This window comes from Simochromis diagramma, unplaced genomic scaffold (genome assembly GCF_900408965.1).
Source record: "Simochromis diagramma unplaced genomic scaffold, fSimDia1.1 OVJJ01000746.1, whole genome shotgun sequence".
NCBI lineage: Eukaryota > Metazoa > Chordata > Actinopteri > Cichliformes > Cichlidae > Simochromis > Simochromis diagramma.
The window spans coordinates 2,772,739-2,788,941 of NW_024386757.1; the positions used below are offsets into that span (position 1 = coordinate 2,772,739).

Consider the following 16,203-nt stretch of genomic DNA (forward strand, 5'->3'; position numbering starts at 1 on the left):
GTAAAAGATGTTTTTTAAGCATTACAAACTCCCTTTAGCCCTCTCCCTAATTTTTTGAAACATTTTGCTGGCATAAAATTCAAAGCCAGTTTTAATTTTTCACATATTTCTCAATGTCATAATTTAATATGTTGTCTTTTTTTTACTCTCTGCTCTACTAAAGTAGTGTTGCAGGATTCAGTTCAAAATAATTCTTAATTACAGTATGTTATAATTACAACCCTGCAATTTACTGACTGTGTGAAACCAGGTGTTTTAGACTTCTTTTTCTTTCTGATTGGTTGCCTCCATAAATACAGCTGTCACTAGCAGATGCAGTGGCTTGTGTTCTCACAGCCAGTGCTGTGTTGCTGTGATGACCAGGTTAGGGATATGTGTTTACAAAGACATTGCACAAATATTAAAAAAAAAAAAAGAAGAACGAGAAGAAGTCAAAGCTCACAGCAAAGCTCACATGGATAGTTGTATACGCTGACAATGCCAGTTAAGTCCAAGTTAAGTCTGGACAGAACTGACGCCCTAACATTAATTCAATTTAATTTTATTTCTATAGCACCAAATGGCAACAGCAGTTCCTTCAAGGGGCTTTATGTTGGTAAGGTAAACACCCAACCATTATACAAAGAAAACAGAAAACCCAAACAATCATGAGTAAGCACTTTAGTGACAGTGGGAAGGAAAAACTCCCTTTTGGCAGGAAGAAACTGCAGAACCAGGTTCAGGGAGGGGCGGCCGCAACTGGTTGGGGTAAGGGGGGGAAGAAAGGACAAAAGACATGCTGTGAAAGAAACCAATAATTAAATACAGAGAGGTGTACATTAACCAAATATGAGTTGTGATTATGAACTCATTCAATATTGTCTTATTTTAGAATTTGTAGTACTCATTTACCTCACGTTTTTGATACTTCTTTGTTTTTACTTACTGTTACACAATATTCATTGTATAAATCTACATAACCGATAAGGCATGCAAAATGCAGCACCTACATGTGCTGGCTAGCAGGAATGAAAACAGCAAGGAGTCGGACAAACACATTACAGTTATTTGCAAACCATTGCATTCTGTTTTTATTTACATATTTCACAGCATCCCATGTTTTGGGGACAGTTGTGGTGTATCCATACATATATTAGTCAGAAGCAATTAGCAGACACTTCCTATGAGACCTTATGGCGAGCAATCAGAAGATAAGGATCTCAGATGGCTTCGATTTTTTCACCCAGGTTGTTCTGTAGAGTACATAACTACCCTATTTCCCTCTTGTGGAGAGCCCTTCATCTGAAATGGGAACACTTACCCAAAATGAGCCCCGCATCTAAGTACTGTGTACGGATGGGACAGGCCTCTTGACTGAAGAAGTGCTATTAACCAATTTCACATACTAAGAAGTCTCCTTTCTAATTTCGAATAATTCTTAGTGGAGGAGGTGAGGTTGAGAGCTTCGCTGTAGAGCTACTCAGCCAGAGATCAAAGTGCCAACCCCCAAGTGGATTAACGGCTGCTCCCGGGGTGATCACACCTCACACACTCAGGTATACGCACAGCGACCCTCGATGTGAAGTGGATTTCTTGTTCTTTTTTTAAAAAGGATTACCCCAACACACACATGCACGCGCCCTCACACACTGAAGGCAAATAAAAATAGGGATGAGACCACCTCCGCGGTTCAGATTTTCTCAACCTTGACAAAGTGAGGCTGGTTTTAGTTAGAAGCAAAGGAGGGAGGTGTGAGGAGGAAATAAAATGTGAGGCATATATCATCCCTAATGTGGTGATATGTTATACAGCAGTATTTTGTAATGGCATGTATTCATAGTGTCAATGGCTCTGTTAAAGTGACAGGAGTTATCCTGTTAAATTATAGCTCTAATCCCTGCCATCAGTAAAGCTTCACTCTAATATCACTAATGGCCAATATGGTAATTGTACCACATTAAAGGACTCACAGGATGTCTTTGGGAAAATTTATGACAATGTTTTGGTTTATGAGTTCTTACACATTCTTGTCCAACTTTAGTAATTTCCATAATTGTGTTTGACACACTTTGGCTTAATGTGATGCATTAAAGAGTGGCACAAACAGATTCTGTGTATCTATTAAAACGCTTAACTGCTTGTTTCTAGATATGCTACTGCCACTGTAAGCTCAGCATTCACACATAAAAGCTGGATCAGGTGAATAATTTATGATTCTCGTTCCTCTCTGTGAGAGCATTACACAGTCTGAGACTGATATAAAAAAAAGAAAAGAAAGAAAAAATATGTTCTATTGCTGCAGTAAACTACAAGGCAGGCCTTAATTGTGCACTGCTGAAATTTGAATGTGGAGCTGCATAAGCTGGTGGTGCCTCTGCAGTAGTTCTATGCACTGATCCACCAGTGTTTCCCCCAGCACAGGCAGAAGCCAATGAAGTTATCTTACACATGACAGCTTCAGTCTGCTTTGGGATGGCTGAATAATTCAAAGTTCTTACACAGGACCATCTGGCAGGCCAAAGACACCAGCCTTCCTCAAATAGCTTTTGTAAAGCTCGTGTTGGGTGAAACAGCAGGACCGCTGCACAAGCAGACTGAGCTGCTTACCAGCAAAATGAAATGTGCTGCGTCAGACTGATGGCTAATTTGTGAGCATATAGGCAATCAAGGCAATTAAGCTCAAATATTGTTGATAGGACATAAAGCCCATTTTCACTTTGCCCTCAGGCTGTACATCAGCTGAGATGTCAAATATATCTCAATTTCTCACACCCTGCAGAGTTTGCAGAATATCGGGAATAAAGATATCATTTTGAACAACAGGCATTTGCACTAGCCCACAATGTGGACTACACTGCTGCATAAAAATCTACGCAACAGATGTGTGCATACAAAATGCAACACCTACATGTGCTGGGTAGTAGGAATGAGCACCTTCCAACAAAAAAGGTACCCAAAATTTTGTCCTATAAGCTGCTTGAAGAAGCCTATTAAGAAGTAAGGTAGGGATATATATACTTCAGTCAATTGCAAGCCAATACCATGCATAGCTAATGTAGTTTTAAGATTTTAGAAATAGCAACTTAGAAGTGGCTGTGGCTCAGATGGGATAGGGAGGGGTCTACTAATCGGAAGGTTAGATCTTGATCCCTGGCCCCTTCAGTCCTTATGTGTAAGTATCCTTGTGTAAGATGCTGAACTTCAATTTTCACCCAGTACACTAACTGGCAGTGTGTGTGAATGTGCATGAATGTTAGATAAATTGTCTATGCATAATGTAAAAGCACTGCATGAATGAGTTTATGAATGGTTGAAAGAGGCCTCTAGGCTTTGAATTCTCAGTCAGAATAGAAAATCATCATATAATACCGTTTACCAACCTAAACGTAACACCAGCTTAAAGGTTATACAGTAACAATGAGTTTTCAAGCAGGACCTTTTTGTCTGCACTCACTATCTATTCATGCTGTAAGATCACAGCCAGTTATTTAAGTTACAATTCTCTTACCGGTTTATCAACATTTAAAGTAGTATTACATTTAGCAACAGTTCACAAGTAATTTAGGGTCACATAAAACAAGCCTATGTGAGTCACAAAAATTTATAAAAGAAAAAGTTTAAAAAAAAAAAAAAAAAAAGTAAAATAATGATTAAAAGCAACAACAAAATGGATATGTGTAATAGACAGTCTCTTCCTTTATGCCCTTTAGTTAAATGTCTTGTCAGCATGAGATAGACAGACAGCCTATCATGTTATCTAACACGTATTTGCTATTGCTTGTGTGATTAGATTGGCAGGAAAAAGTTATTTACCTCTAACGCGTAACGCCATACTCTTTAAATTTGCTTCAAGTTGCTCCAAATTTGGTTTTACCCTAAGATTTTTCCCCCCATTATCATTATTTTTAAAACAACACATAAAATAAATAGAATATAATTAGAATATGTAATCTTTCTATCTAACAGATGGACGCAGGGAAAATAATCCCTACGTGCTCTCAGAATCACTTCTGCGCTTTTAGAAACTTTTGTGACGTCCTTGCATCCAACATCGTTGCGCATCCGCCCTCCCTCGCCCTCCTCCTTCTTCAGAAATACGCCCCGGCTCCGTCCGTGCCGCCTCCACCAGTCAGCAGCGGTACGGGGTGAGCTCCACGCGTCTCCGCGGCGGAATTGCTACTGAAGGGCACCGCGATGAACGTGGACTTCAGAAAAGGCTTCAACTAACAGGGATCCGCGTAAAACGAGAGGAGAGCTGACGCTGTGCTCACCGGCGGGCGCAGGCTGAGAGTTCCGTTCTGCGTGTTTTTATGATTATTATTTTTAATCTCGCACCTGCTCACGCGCGCTGAGCGGAACATCCCGAGTCGGAGCCAACTTGCACTACCGCACTTGCCGGTAGTTGTCCCATAAGGAGCCGAACCTGCGAGCTTACGGGGGATGCTGAGAGGGTTTCTGATCTCCGTTACTGCTCCTGCTGAGCGCCGGGCTGGAAGGGTAGCTGGCGTGTCCTGGGGAGGATGCTGAACAGGTAAACACAAGCTAAGGAAAAAAAAACCCGTTCTTATATTAACACTTTGCCCGTTATTTATCCTCAGCCTTGCTGGAGCTGTAGGAGGTGGAGAGGGTTAGTCCAGATTAGCTCTTCTTCTGCCTCTCGACCTTCCTGAACTTGTTTGCTTGTATCTGTGCACAGTCACTCTCATCGCAGGTGATTTATTATTGTCTCAGGCGGCAGGTGCTATTTTCATTGCTGCTGCTTGTCATCATTACTCTACATTTACCATCTTATAGGGCTTTTGTTAGTAGCTAAGTGCTTAAAGCTCTGTGGCAGTCTGTGAGAATGAAGATGAAAGGTAGAGTGTGGAGCAGCCAGTGACATTAGGTTAAGGGCTTAGGTTTAATGTCAACAGGAAAATACTGCTGCCCGTGGAAGATCTTCAGTATCCTTGCTTGTCTTGGCTCAGCCAACTGTATTTCAGGCTTGAACATCCATTGCTTGCAGTGTTGGACTTCACACCATTCAACAGCTCTGAGACTGGAAATGGAAAAAGTCATTTACATAGCACTTCACTAAAATTACGCTACAAGCCCAATTCTCCTGTATAAAGCACTTAATTCTATGCATTTTAAGCATGTCATCTCACACTGACAGTTTACCTAACATGCATGTCTTTTATTCATAATGCTCTGAATAAAAAAAAAAAAGAAATTAGGAAGTACCAGCAATATCTGTTGTTGCTGTGGATTTTCTCACAAATTAAGTTGTTTTGTAACTTGTACCGGTACAAGTCGATATGTTAGCTTTGCAGATCTGAGTGTCGTGGTTAAATGAATCAGCTTGATTCCTCCGGCAGAGGAAGACAAATCATTTTTCTAGGCTATGCTTTAATATTACTGTCATAACTTTGTGTTTGTTTGTTGCATTTTGTTTAAGAAACAAGATTATAAATTTACTGAATTGGTATTTATTAGTAGGGCTGGGCAATATGACCTCAGATCAAATCACCATTAATACATATACATACAGAGTTCTTGCGCTCATAGTTCACTAGGTTTTTACTGAAGCTGAGATATTTTTTTCTGTAATATGATTGAGCTCCAAATTTAACATATTGGTGATAATCACAAAACAATTTTTTTTTTTACAGTTGTTGGTTGTCTTTGTTTGATGTTGTCTTTACTAAAGTCAAACAATGGACATTGTTTTTTTATTTGGTACAAAGTACGCAAGTTGGGCAATCGGCTTGGTGTTTGACTTTTCCTCCTTGGTGTTTCCACGTCACAGACTAGATAAGGCAGTCCTGTTACAACACACACAGTAGTATGTATAATAATGGGGGGAGTATTAATTTAATTGAAAAGGTTCTGAATGTCAGTTTTTATGCAGTTTTGATTAATTGTCTGTCCCATTCTTCAAACTAGCATCAGTTGCTAAAGTTAACAAAAGACAAGGTAACAAGTGAAGGGAAACATTCACAGGGATATGATTCTAACCCTTTAAGTGGAATATATTTTTTATGACATTGTGAATACTATTATGTGCTTGCTGACTGGTACACGGAAAGTCTTTAAGCAATAACACTATTAGTTAAGCAAAATTGATCCAACCACACTATCAGAGTACGTAGAAAGCAAAATGTAGAGAAATTCTTGTCATGTGTTCCACTCAGTTTCAAAGAATTTTGGTCTGTTTCAGTTCAGGATGAACAACTGAATCGACACTGTCTGTTGTGATACATGGCTACCATTATGCAGTCCTGCTGTTGGTCCACTGTTCAGACAGTGATCTTATAATCAGTGTATATTAGTAATGTTTATAGAAATCATTGGTAATGTTTTCACAGTACTGTAGCATGTGGGTGCAGGAATAATTTGTCTGATCCGTCAAACTGTCAAAATACGTAAAAAGTGCTCTGTTGTGTTTGTTTCCTCTGAGGACTTTTTCTTCATTATGCCCATTAAGAAGAGAGAGCAAATTATGCAGTCACAGTGCAAAAATATTGTTTTGCACTCCCCAATTTTAATCTGCCGATTATAAGTGAAAATATTCTGGTTATGCAGGATCCCACCCAAAAAAAACAAAACAAAAAAACCCCCAAAAAACAAAACAGGCCAATAAATAAGTTATCTGTCATTCTCTATGACTTAAAAACTGGGTTTGCTTGTAAATTGCAGTAGTACCACTAATAACAAGACCATATATTTCTAGTTTTAACTCAGTAAAGGCTAACGAAATGCATTAATTAACTGTTGTAGCTTTTGTCTAAATTCTAAAAAAAAAAAAAAAAGCTGCATGAAGCAAATGCTGTTATGACTGCACAAAGATTACTTTTTTTCTTGAATGTTACTCTTTTCTTCCATCATTATACAGTATAACATATCAATAGATCCACACCTCAGTGTACACTCATATGCAGCTGAAATAGAAAGTACATATTAAATGATAAGTTAGTAATATTTCCACCTTTATATAAGACTGATGTAGGCAGCATGATGTCATCCACTGGACATATAAGTAATTTTGTGAAGCCTCAAGCTGAGTGTTTTCGTCCTAGCCATCTTGGCTTTTTTCATCCCAGGTGTTGTGAGCGCAGTGCGAAGCTGGCTGAGACATCCAACAACGTTGCATGCTCATTGGATAACAAGTATAGTATAGTATTGTTTTATCCTTGTTTTCAGATTCAGTAAATTAATCTTTTTTCTTAACTGGTTATCCACTTCAGGTTCATGAAGGGGCGTATTATATTCCTGCTTTCATAGGGTAAAAGGTAGAGTACACTCTGGACAGGTTACCAGTCCATTATAACTCTAACACAGTGAGAGACATGGCCATTTTAGAACCATCAATTAGCCTAACAAGCAAAGGAAATCAAACAAAGTAAAATATTGTCAAATAGAAATAGAGAATTGAAAAAGGCTTTCTAAATGTATTTCAAGAATTTTAACAAGGTCTTAGAGCAAGAAAAATGAGGAGTTATTTTCTTAGACATCTATTTAACCAGGAGTAACCACAGGAGGTACCCCTGCTGGCCATGAAAGAAGCACAGGTGTAAGGCTCTACGGCATAGAGTTGATTAAACAATTTCTGATTTAATTACTTAAAATGATTGCCATTAAAATCCCTCAAACATGTTGTCAGTTACATTGAATGGCATTGAACAACTGGTTCTCATACTGTAACTGGATCTTTTAACTTGATTTAAAATTGTAAAGTAAAAAGTCTATGAAATACTAAATGCTAAACTTCCTCCTGGATTTGATCTCAGTGTCCACACTGGGTAATGTCAAACACTGTATTGGTTTAACGACTTGCATAGTCTGTATTTACTGCAACCTACAATTTCTGTTTCACCTTAAAATGACACCCATATATCATATTCTTGAGCATGGATCTCATCAGTGGGTAACTGTGGATGTGTTCCCGAAGGTCTGATTTGAGTTATCAGAGGTCATGATGGCACAAAGCTAGCAGCAGCCAGGACAGCATATTGCTCTATTCGTCTTAATAACTCCTGTGGGCAGGGTGGCCGCGAAAGTTGAGGAAGGGCCTGAAAACTCTCTCCTGTGACCTTCTGAGAGAAACAAATGGAGCAGCACATGGCTGGCAGACGATCCAGTTGAGCTGCCAACTGCAGTAAAACTGTGAAAAGAAAAGCGAACATGAGAGAATTAGTCTATCGGTCTGATTTTACAGAACCTTCTACACTACATTGGTTTGACCTCTTACTCAACCACACATTATATTTCGCTCACGTTTGTCTTTGTAGAAGCACTAATTGAATTCATCCAATATTAAGGAAAGGACCCACATACTATACCAACTTGACCTTGGCTAAGAGTTGCTAACAACTTGCGTCAAAGTGAGGCCTGCTGTGCCATCACTCCACATTCATGATGGTCAATCTCCTATTTCTAATTTAGAAAATATGTTTGGGTTACTGCAACATGGATTCATTTCTTGCTTACTAAGCAATTATGGTGGCAGACACAAAGAGAGAAGAGGAGGGTAACTATAGGATTGAAACCTGAGGATGGTGCAGGAATTTGTCAGCCCTCTGCACTGACACCATTATCCAAGACAACTTCTCACGGATGGTGATATATGACTAAGGTGACCATAATCATTATTCACAGAACAGTCTTCTTCTTCTTTTCCCTGGCATCCCTTCATCCTGGGTCTGATCAACTGTGTTCCATTATGCTGCTGTAATGATTTGTGGAGGTCTGTGTTGCTGTAGCATTTGAAGGACGGTGTGTTGCAGAGCTTTCCAAAACAATATCATAACCCATATCCATTAGCCATATGGGTTCCATTCCCCAGATTTGCTTGATGCAATTTAGGTGTCCTCGCACAGTAGACCCATGTGACACGCCTAGGATTCAATTAATTAGACGGTATTGTTTTCTTTTTCTAGCTTTTATACCCTACTTTAAATGGTGGTTTCCACTTTGTATGTCCTATGGAAAAAGCTGATGATTTTCTTTGAGATTACTTTATTCATTAAATATTTAATCAGTGGATTTAGCAAAAACAAGGCTACCACAGTTTATTAAATGACTACTTCTTTTTCTGTATTGATTGTAATGGTCAAAAACTCCGTCAATATGGCGTATGGGATATGCTGCATCATATCTTGACAAATACATGACAAATTGAAATAAGAAAAGTGGACATTGTTTTAAAGTTCTCTATTAGATATTACAAACTAATCCCAATGTAGATTTTCTTTTAGATCCAGGGACTCGTTTTATGTATGCTGTTTAAAGCACTGATGGAGGTTTGCAGTATTGGACTATTCTTGTACTTGGACCTCAACCACGTAATTACAACATCAGCTAAGGTCCTGCAGTAATTGCTTTTTTTCTTGCTCTCTTTCAGGGGAGTGATTTGCTGATACGTCATATACTGCAGAATGAAATGGCATTTTATCAAATTACCACAACAGGTAAATTTTTGCCAGGGACACACAGACACATTCTTCCTCTTTCTGCAGTGTATAAAGAGAAAACACAAATACTGAATAAATAACAATATTAAATTGTAGTTTACCTTAGAAACCTACTGCTTTCTGATTATACACCACTAATAAAGGCTGCATTTCATGGATGGACTTTAGCATGGGTAGTTTTAAGCTTGAACATTTCTAAATTTTCAAAGAAATTTTGAAACACAGGCTGTGTTCCTAACACTCGCCCTAGTTTTCCATTAGAATAGTAGAATGTTCCTATAAATTTTGTATCATTAGCAAACAACAGTGTGGGAAAAAAACAATATTTGTCGTCATAAATGATATAAAAATATTTCGTCTCTATGGTTTATGTTGAAATGAGTCTTGGTAGTTACATCAAATGATTGAAATGGACTTAATAGGTATCTCTCTACACTACAGGAAGAAAAAATTGTTTTCTGTTCATCCTTTTTAATTTGAGCGTAATGTAACTGATGAGGAAAACATCCTGGACATTGTGCCTTCCTTCTCTCACCACAACCGGTCGTGGCAGATGGCCGCCAACCCTGAGCCTGGTTCTGTCAGAGCTTTCTTCCTGTTAAAATGAAGCTTTTCCTTTTCTCTGTCGCCAAAGTACTTGCTCATGGGGGAGGGTCATATGATTTTTGTGTTTTTCTCTGTATGTATTTTTGTAGGGTCTACCTTATAATATAAAGCGCCTCGAAGCGACTGTTGATGTGTTTTGGTGCTGTATAAATAAAATTTATTCAGAATGTCCATGAAAATGGAACACGATCACAGGTGGTGACATGGGACAGAATTATTGCTGACTTTGCCACAACTTGTCCTTTAGGACAAATGATTTGTTATGAAGAGCTCCCATTTCTGTTATCAACTGTTTGAACTAAGCTTGTGGTTCAAACTCATTGGTATTACATGAGAAAATGCAAGTCAAACAGTGCTTGCCATGGTCTTAGCCAGGCAGTGCTTGCCTCATCAAATTTAAAAAGATACATAAATTAAAACATACAAACAACCATAAATTCAAAAACAGTGCTGTCATAAAGCTCCTCACCTATTTGCGTTCATCCCATGCATTACTTCTATCTTGTGTCTTTGGCTGCAGTTGACTATTATACTGAAAGCCCTGCTTGTTTTGTACTCTTGAAAATTGCAGAAAGCAGGTGTGTCTGTCTCCTGAGCTGAGTTGAGAGTGCAGCAGCTTTTTTTTTTGGTTTGCTCATGCACATTGTGGATAAACCTCTGGTCTTTCACAGGAAACTGATGACCAGCGTGTGTGGCAAACTGCTGCAGGCCCTACTTTCATTGCTCTGAGATCAGTTGCAATCTGCGCTTTGTGTGAAAACACAGCTAGCATAAGCAAGTAAATGGGTATCAGTGATTTATCATTGTAACAGATGAGTTTCCTCTTACTACCTAACAACTTAACTACTTTGGCCAATGTGTGATGGAGTGTGAAAAAGTTGTTAAAAAGGTCTAATGATGATGGAGAGGGACAGCACCTCTGACCATCTCCAGTGTAATAAAACAAAAGCAAACTGACCATGTGCAGGCTCAGCAGCACTTTCAGATTAGCGTCTATGAGAAAGCACTTGGTTGACTGAATGTAACAAATTTAACCAGCTGTCTGTGAACACTGCACCTTCATTTTTCATTAATATTATTTTCGATATTTTGGATATTGATAGTTAATGATGTGACACACAGCTCAAGCCTTTTAATTCAAATTATTTTTAATTATTATATTTTAATACACTTAAAAAAAATCAAGATGTAGACCTGCAACTGTTTTTACTTTTGATACCTTATGTCTCGAAAGCCAGGGATTGAACTCAGAATCAGAATCAGAATACTTTATTGATCCCCAGGGGAAATTATGTTGGTTACAGTGCTCCAGTACAAACAGTAACAAAAACAGACAATACAAGAAGTAAGAAATAACACAATATATAGAATATATACATATATATATAAGTCAGTTACTGATGAATATCTGGATAAGAAAGAAGAGCACGTGCAAAAATTGTGTAGCTATAGCAGTATACAGTGTGTTAGGTGGATGAGTTGTACAGGGAGATGGCCACAGGCAAGGATGGTTTCCTGTGTCGTTCAGGTGCTTTTTGGTAATCTCAGTCTCTCACTGGACGTGCTCCTGTGGCTAGCCAGCACGTCATGGAGTGGGTGGGAGGAATTATCCAACATTGCTGCCAGAGTTTGCGCCCTTGACCATCATCTGACACACATTGTACATGACCCCTAGAGTTCCCTAATGCCCTGAATGTTGTAGGGCTGTGTCGGCTGACATGCCTCTGCAATACAACTTGGAGATCTGCAGTAGTGCCACCGGATTGGCTGACTAGGGTGGTGGTTCTCATCTTTAAGAAGAGGAACTGGAGAGCGTGTGCTCCAGCACCAGGGGTCACGCTACTTAGGCTTCCTGACACCCCTGGAGAGATTATATTTCTTGGCTGGCCTGGGAATTCTTCTGTGTTCCCCAAGATGAGCTGGAGGACGTGGCTGGGAAGAAGGAAATCTGAGGTTTTCTGCTTAGGCTGTTTAGGCTGCATTCCTTCCAGACGATAATGCCCCTGATAAGAGAAACAAATGGATACTTTATGGATGGATACTCTACAATAATTTGTTTGAGGTATAGCAAGGAATTTTCATATTTTTTGATTGCATTTCATCCTAAATTAATAGTTTGAAAAACTCTTCCATCACTTGTCATTGTCAGCGCACAGTAAAAAAAATGTTTGGTTATATATTTTATAATTATTTTATTCTAGAATTCTTCAGCCAGGAAAAAGTGCTTAAAAGTGAAGACATCCATCTGAAGTGCCGATAGTCAGTGAAAAGGTATTTTTTAATGTGATCCAAGATGTTTTTGTTTCTGTGTTTGTGGTGGTGGGCGGGCAATCATCTCTGTTTGCATTTCACTGCATGCCACTGTTCAAACTGATGTTTTAAGTTCAAACATATTCAGTGACATCAGAAAATACCACTGACTGCTAAAAGATAGTCATCCCTTGTTTTTTTTAATCGCTTTTCTGTTCACATTCAAAGACATGGCTGTATCTGTAAACAGAGTTACAGAATATTTGCTGGTTACTGTACAGCTGCATCTGACATGTCTGTTTTCATCCAAGTAGCTGCACCAGTCTTAGCTAGAGAACACTGAACATAAATTGTTGAACTTGTCCATTATCTAGAGCCATGTATTGCTATTCTCAGAGACAGCAGATAGTTTATTACCTAACTACCATCTAATATGTCCATTCTTTATTGTTTCTCAACAAGAACTCCAATCGTAGTTGAATCCTAACCCTATGTTTTAGAGACAAGCTGAAGATGATGCATTTTGTTTAGAAATATTTTTTTCTTGATTGCCAAGACTTTGAAAAGTGATTGAAAAAAATATAGGGATAGTGTTAGGAATAGGGTTATCCCCAGTAATTACTTAGAAAGTAAATTAAATTTATTTTAAGCCTCTGAAGCCTAAGAGCATTTAGTCTCCTTATGAAAATTCTAGGCATAGCTTTTGATTTTAGTCATCACTTGCTGAGAACACAGTTTCAGGTCTTTTCTCTTAGTTCTTACCAGAAGTATTATTTCACTTCAATGTCTTCTTATTAACAGCAAAACTGTAACGCTTTTCAGAGTTTGTATGCTTTGGGCTGTTAACAATAGCAACATGGGAGACTTGCGAGGTGAAATAGCCAGGGTTCATTTTAAGAATAAGTTAAGAAAAATTGAAGAAATGATTATATAAAGCTAATTTTTAAGAATGCCGGAACAATAGGAAATGATAGTATCAGAAGGCTTGTAATGTGTATGATTTATTTATTTTTCATTTTATCTGAGTCACTAGATTCAGTTTCTGCTGTGCTTGCATTTTAAAACTGTTAATTTGAAGTTGTGCTGGTGTTTTGCATGGATAGTTATTTATTACCACTGCTGTGTTTGCAGTCTAATTGGCTTCTGAACACATAAATAACGACAGCAGTGAGAACTTCCATCCAACTTGTTCTTGCTCCATTTCAGTCTCTTTCTCTCGGACTGACCTCTCCAGCATAGCAGCTATAGCCCAACAAAGCACATTAAGTTTGACACACAGAACAAACAAAGCTGTAGTCAAGGTGGACCACAGATGTTATTTCCAGGTATCTGAAAATAACACGTTATATCCCATCTAGCAGTGAAGATTGTGTAAAGGCCTGTGTTGCTCACTGGAATGAGGGCGAGCGGTTAAATTCCCTTAAGGGGTCACTTGTGCGTAAAATGTAAGCATGTTCAACTGGCTCTTTTCACTTAGCACTCTTGTGCTCATGTTAGCTATAGACCATATGACTGAAAGTGCCAGTCATATGGTCTAAGTTGTTCTTGTAAAAGTGGCACATCAGCACCCATCCCAAGACAGTTTCAGTAAAATAATAAAATAAAGTAAAATAAAATAAAATAAAATAAAATGCAGAGCTTTTACGTCAGATTGCTTAAAAATGATTTTGGCTGATAAAGACTGGTCAAGCACATATTTCAGTGTGGATTAAACACAAAAGTTTGCTTATTTTATAACTGCTATGTAAATTACAGAACTGCACATCATTCATCTATAAGCATCTGTAGAAATTAAATGAGTATGAATACAAATAAGAATTTTGATAACATAACTAAAAGAAACAATAAATATTAAACTATTGTCTTGGTCAAAATCCTGTAAGTGAACCCTCTGTTTAATCTTCTTTTCTTATCTATGGTAAAATTGGGTTAAAAAAACACTCATTCACATTACACCCACAGCTTGAAACACTATGCTAAATGGTACAGAGTGTATTCAAAGGGCTACATAGCTGATACATCAGCGCCTAATTGAAGCTACTTTTGACACGTATAGTTCTGTTAAGTCACTGAGAATTATATGAGCCATATATTATAGCTTTCCATGGGTTGCAGCATATTTACAGGGTTGGTGGGTCTGATGTTGACACATCTTATACATGGCCTATGTAAGGTGGTCATGTGGCTCAGGGCAAATATGGCTCAAAACTGTGGATAAGGAACACATTTGGGCTGAACATTGCTATGTACAATATACAATCTCTTCAGTTCACATTTAGTTCAGTTCAATTCAATATCAGTTCAGATTTATCTATTTAACAGTGAGTGGTGTGTAAACACATAGTAAGTGAAAAAAGCTGTTCAAGGGAAACCCACAGCAGTGTACGCCTATTGCAGTGTAACTAAGGCAGCATTCAAGGTCACATGATCAAGCCCCAATGATATGGTTATCAAAAAGGAATGTTTCATGCAAATGGAGTCTAAATGGACCATGTTTCCCACCTCTGTTGGTGAGGGGGCTGTACAGAGCTAAAGCCACAAGGCAGGAGGTTGACACTCAAAGTGAAGGGAGCCAACTGATGCAAGAATGAGTCCTATTGGGCTAAGTTAGCTTGTGGGACTCTGGAGGCAGCTGTCAGGTACAGAGGAAGAAGAGTACAACTTTGTCAGTAGCTGAAATAAAATCTTTATTAACCCCAAATTGCCAGAAGGTAAAAAAAATAATTTCCAAAAGCCAAAAATGACATAGTTAGGCCACCCATCATCACTGATGATGACTGGTTGTTTTAAGGCTTTTCTGTTGCATTCATTGATGGCGATTAAAGGCTAAGACTAGATTCATATTTGACTTACACTCCCTGTGCAGACAGCTGAATTAATTAAAAGAGAAACATGTCTTTAATTAGACACTCATGAAAAAGATGACACTGTTAGCACTGTCAGACACCTTGTGGCATTTTGGTGCTGAATAATGTGAATATAGTGACAGATTTCACTAAAATTGTCTGTTGACTCTGCGCGCAGGGTTGCATCAAGGCCAGTGGATTTGAGTTAACATGCCTGAAATTCATTGTACTTGGAAATATTTCATCACTATTATAGTCTGAGTCAGATTTCATAGGTTTCATTTCTGCTGGTCCATCTGTCGTGTCTGCGCTAAGCCTTATATAAATGTCTATAAAGAAACTATAGACAAAAAAACCTGCCATCCTCTGTCTGTGTGAGCTTTTTCATGCAGCCCACTGTGTTGACAAAAAAGCTGATGTCTATCTGCTCCAGCTGTCTGCAAACAGGCAGACTGAAAGGAGGAGACACAATCTTTTTCCCTCTAAACTTTGGCTTCTATTGCATCATGCCTCAATACCTTCTCACTCAGCTTTAGTCCTGCTGCTGCTGCTGAAAAGCAGCCATAAAAAAGAATTAAGCTTAAGCTTTATTGACACGCAAGGATAACACTGTCACACTAAATGCAAAAATCATTCATAATCATATTTCCTGTGGCATGATGAGTTATAATGAGTTAAGTCATTTTAACAAAGGGATGGCTTCTGTAAACAAAATGAGAGGCAAGTTCATCAAATTTTGTGGCAAGTGCTTTTTTCCTTGGTGCAGGAAGCAGAAGACAGAACAGGTGTTAATTTAGAGAATGTGTTCAGATGCAGTTTTCGCTGCACACATGGAAATGAATTCATTTCTTGTGGGCCTTCTTAAAGAGAGAACGAGGATTCACACGTTGGTTATATATAGCTTCCCGATCACTGTCTTGAGGCCATGCATGTGTCTGCAGACAGGTTTTGTCTGACCATCAGCACCTTTGTCTGTACATATAGCCAGCAATCGGTGCATGATGCTTAATTCTCTCTAGTTATCTGCTGCTATCAATTAGAGTGTTTATGGGAAGGTGCTGTCAGAGTTA

General features: G+C 38.5%; 1 protein-coding gene across 4 annotated transcripts in view; it reads left to right on the forward strand.

The window, feature by feature from the left end:
- Window positions 1-4,105: 4,105 nt before the first annotated feature.
- LOC120731029 (heparan sulfate glucosamine 3-O-sulfotransferase 5) overlaps window positions 4,106-16,203 on the forward strand; it is a 105,053-nt gene continuing 92,955 nt past the window's right edge. For 2 of the 4 annotated variants that reach the window (XM_040027760.1, XM_040027786.1), the window contains exon 1: window positions 4,106-4,510. The gene's annotated coding sequence lies outside the window, so the exon portion shown is untranslated. The other 2 variants (XM_040027768.1, XM_040027777.1) reach the window with 2 other exon arrangements.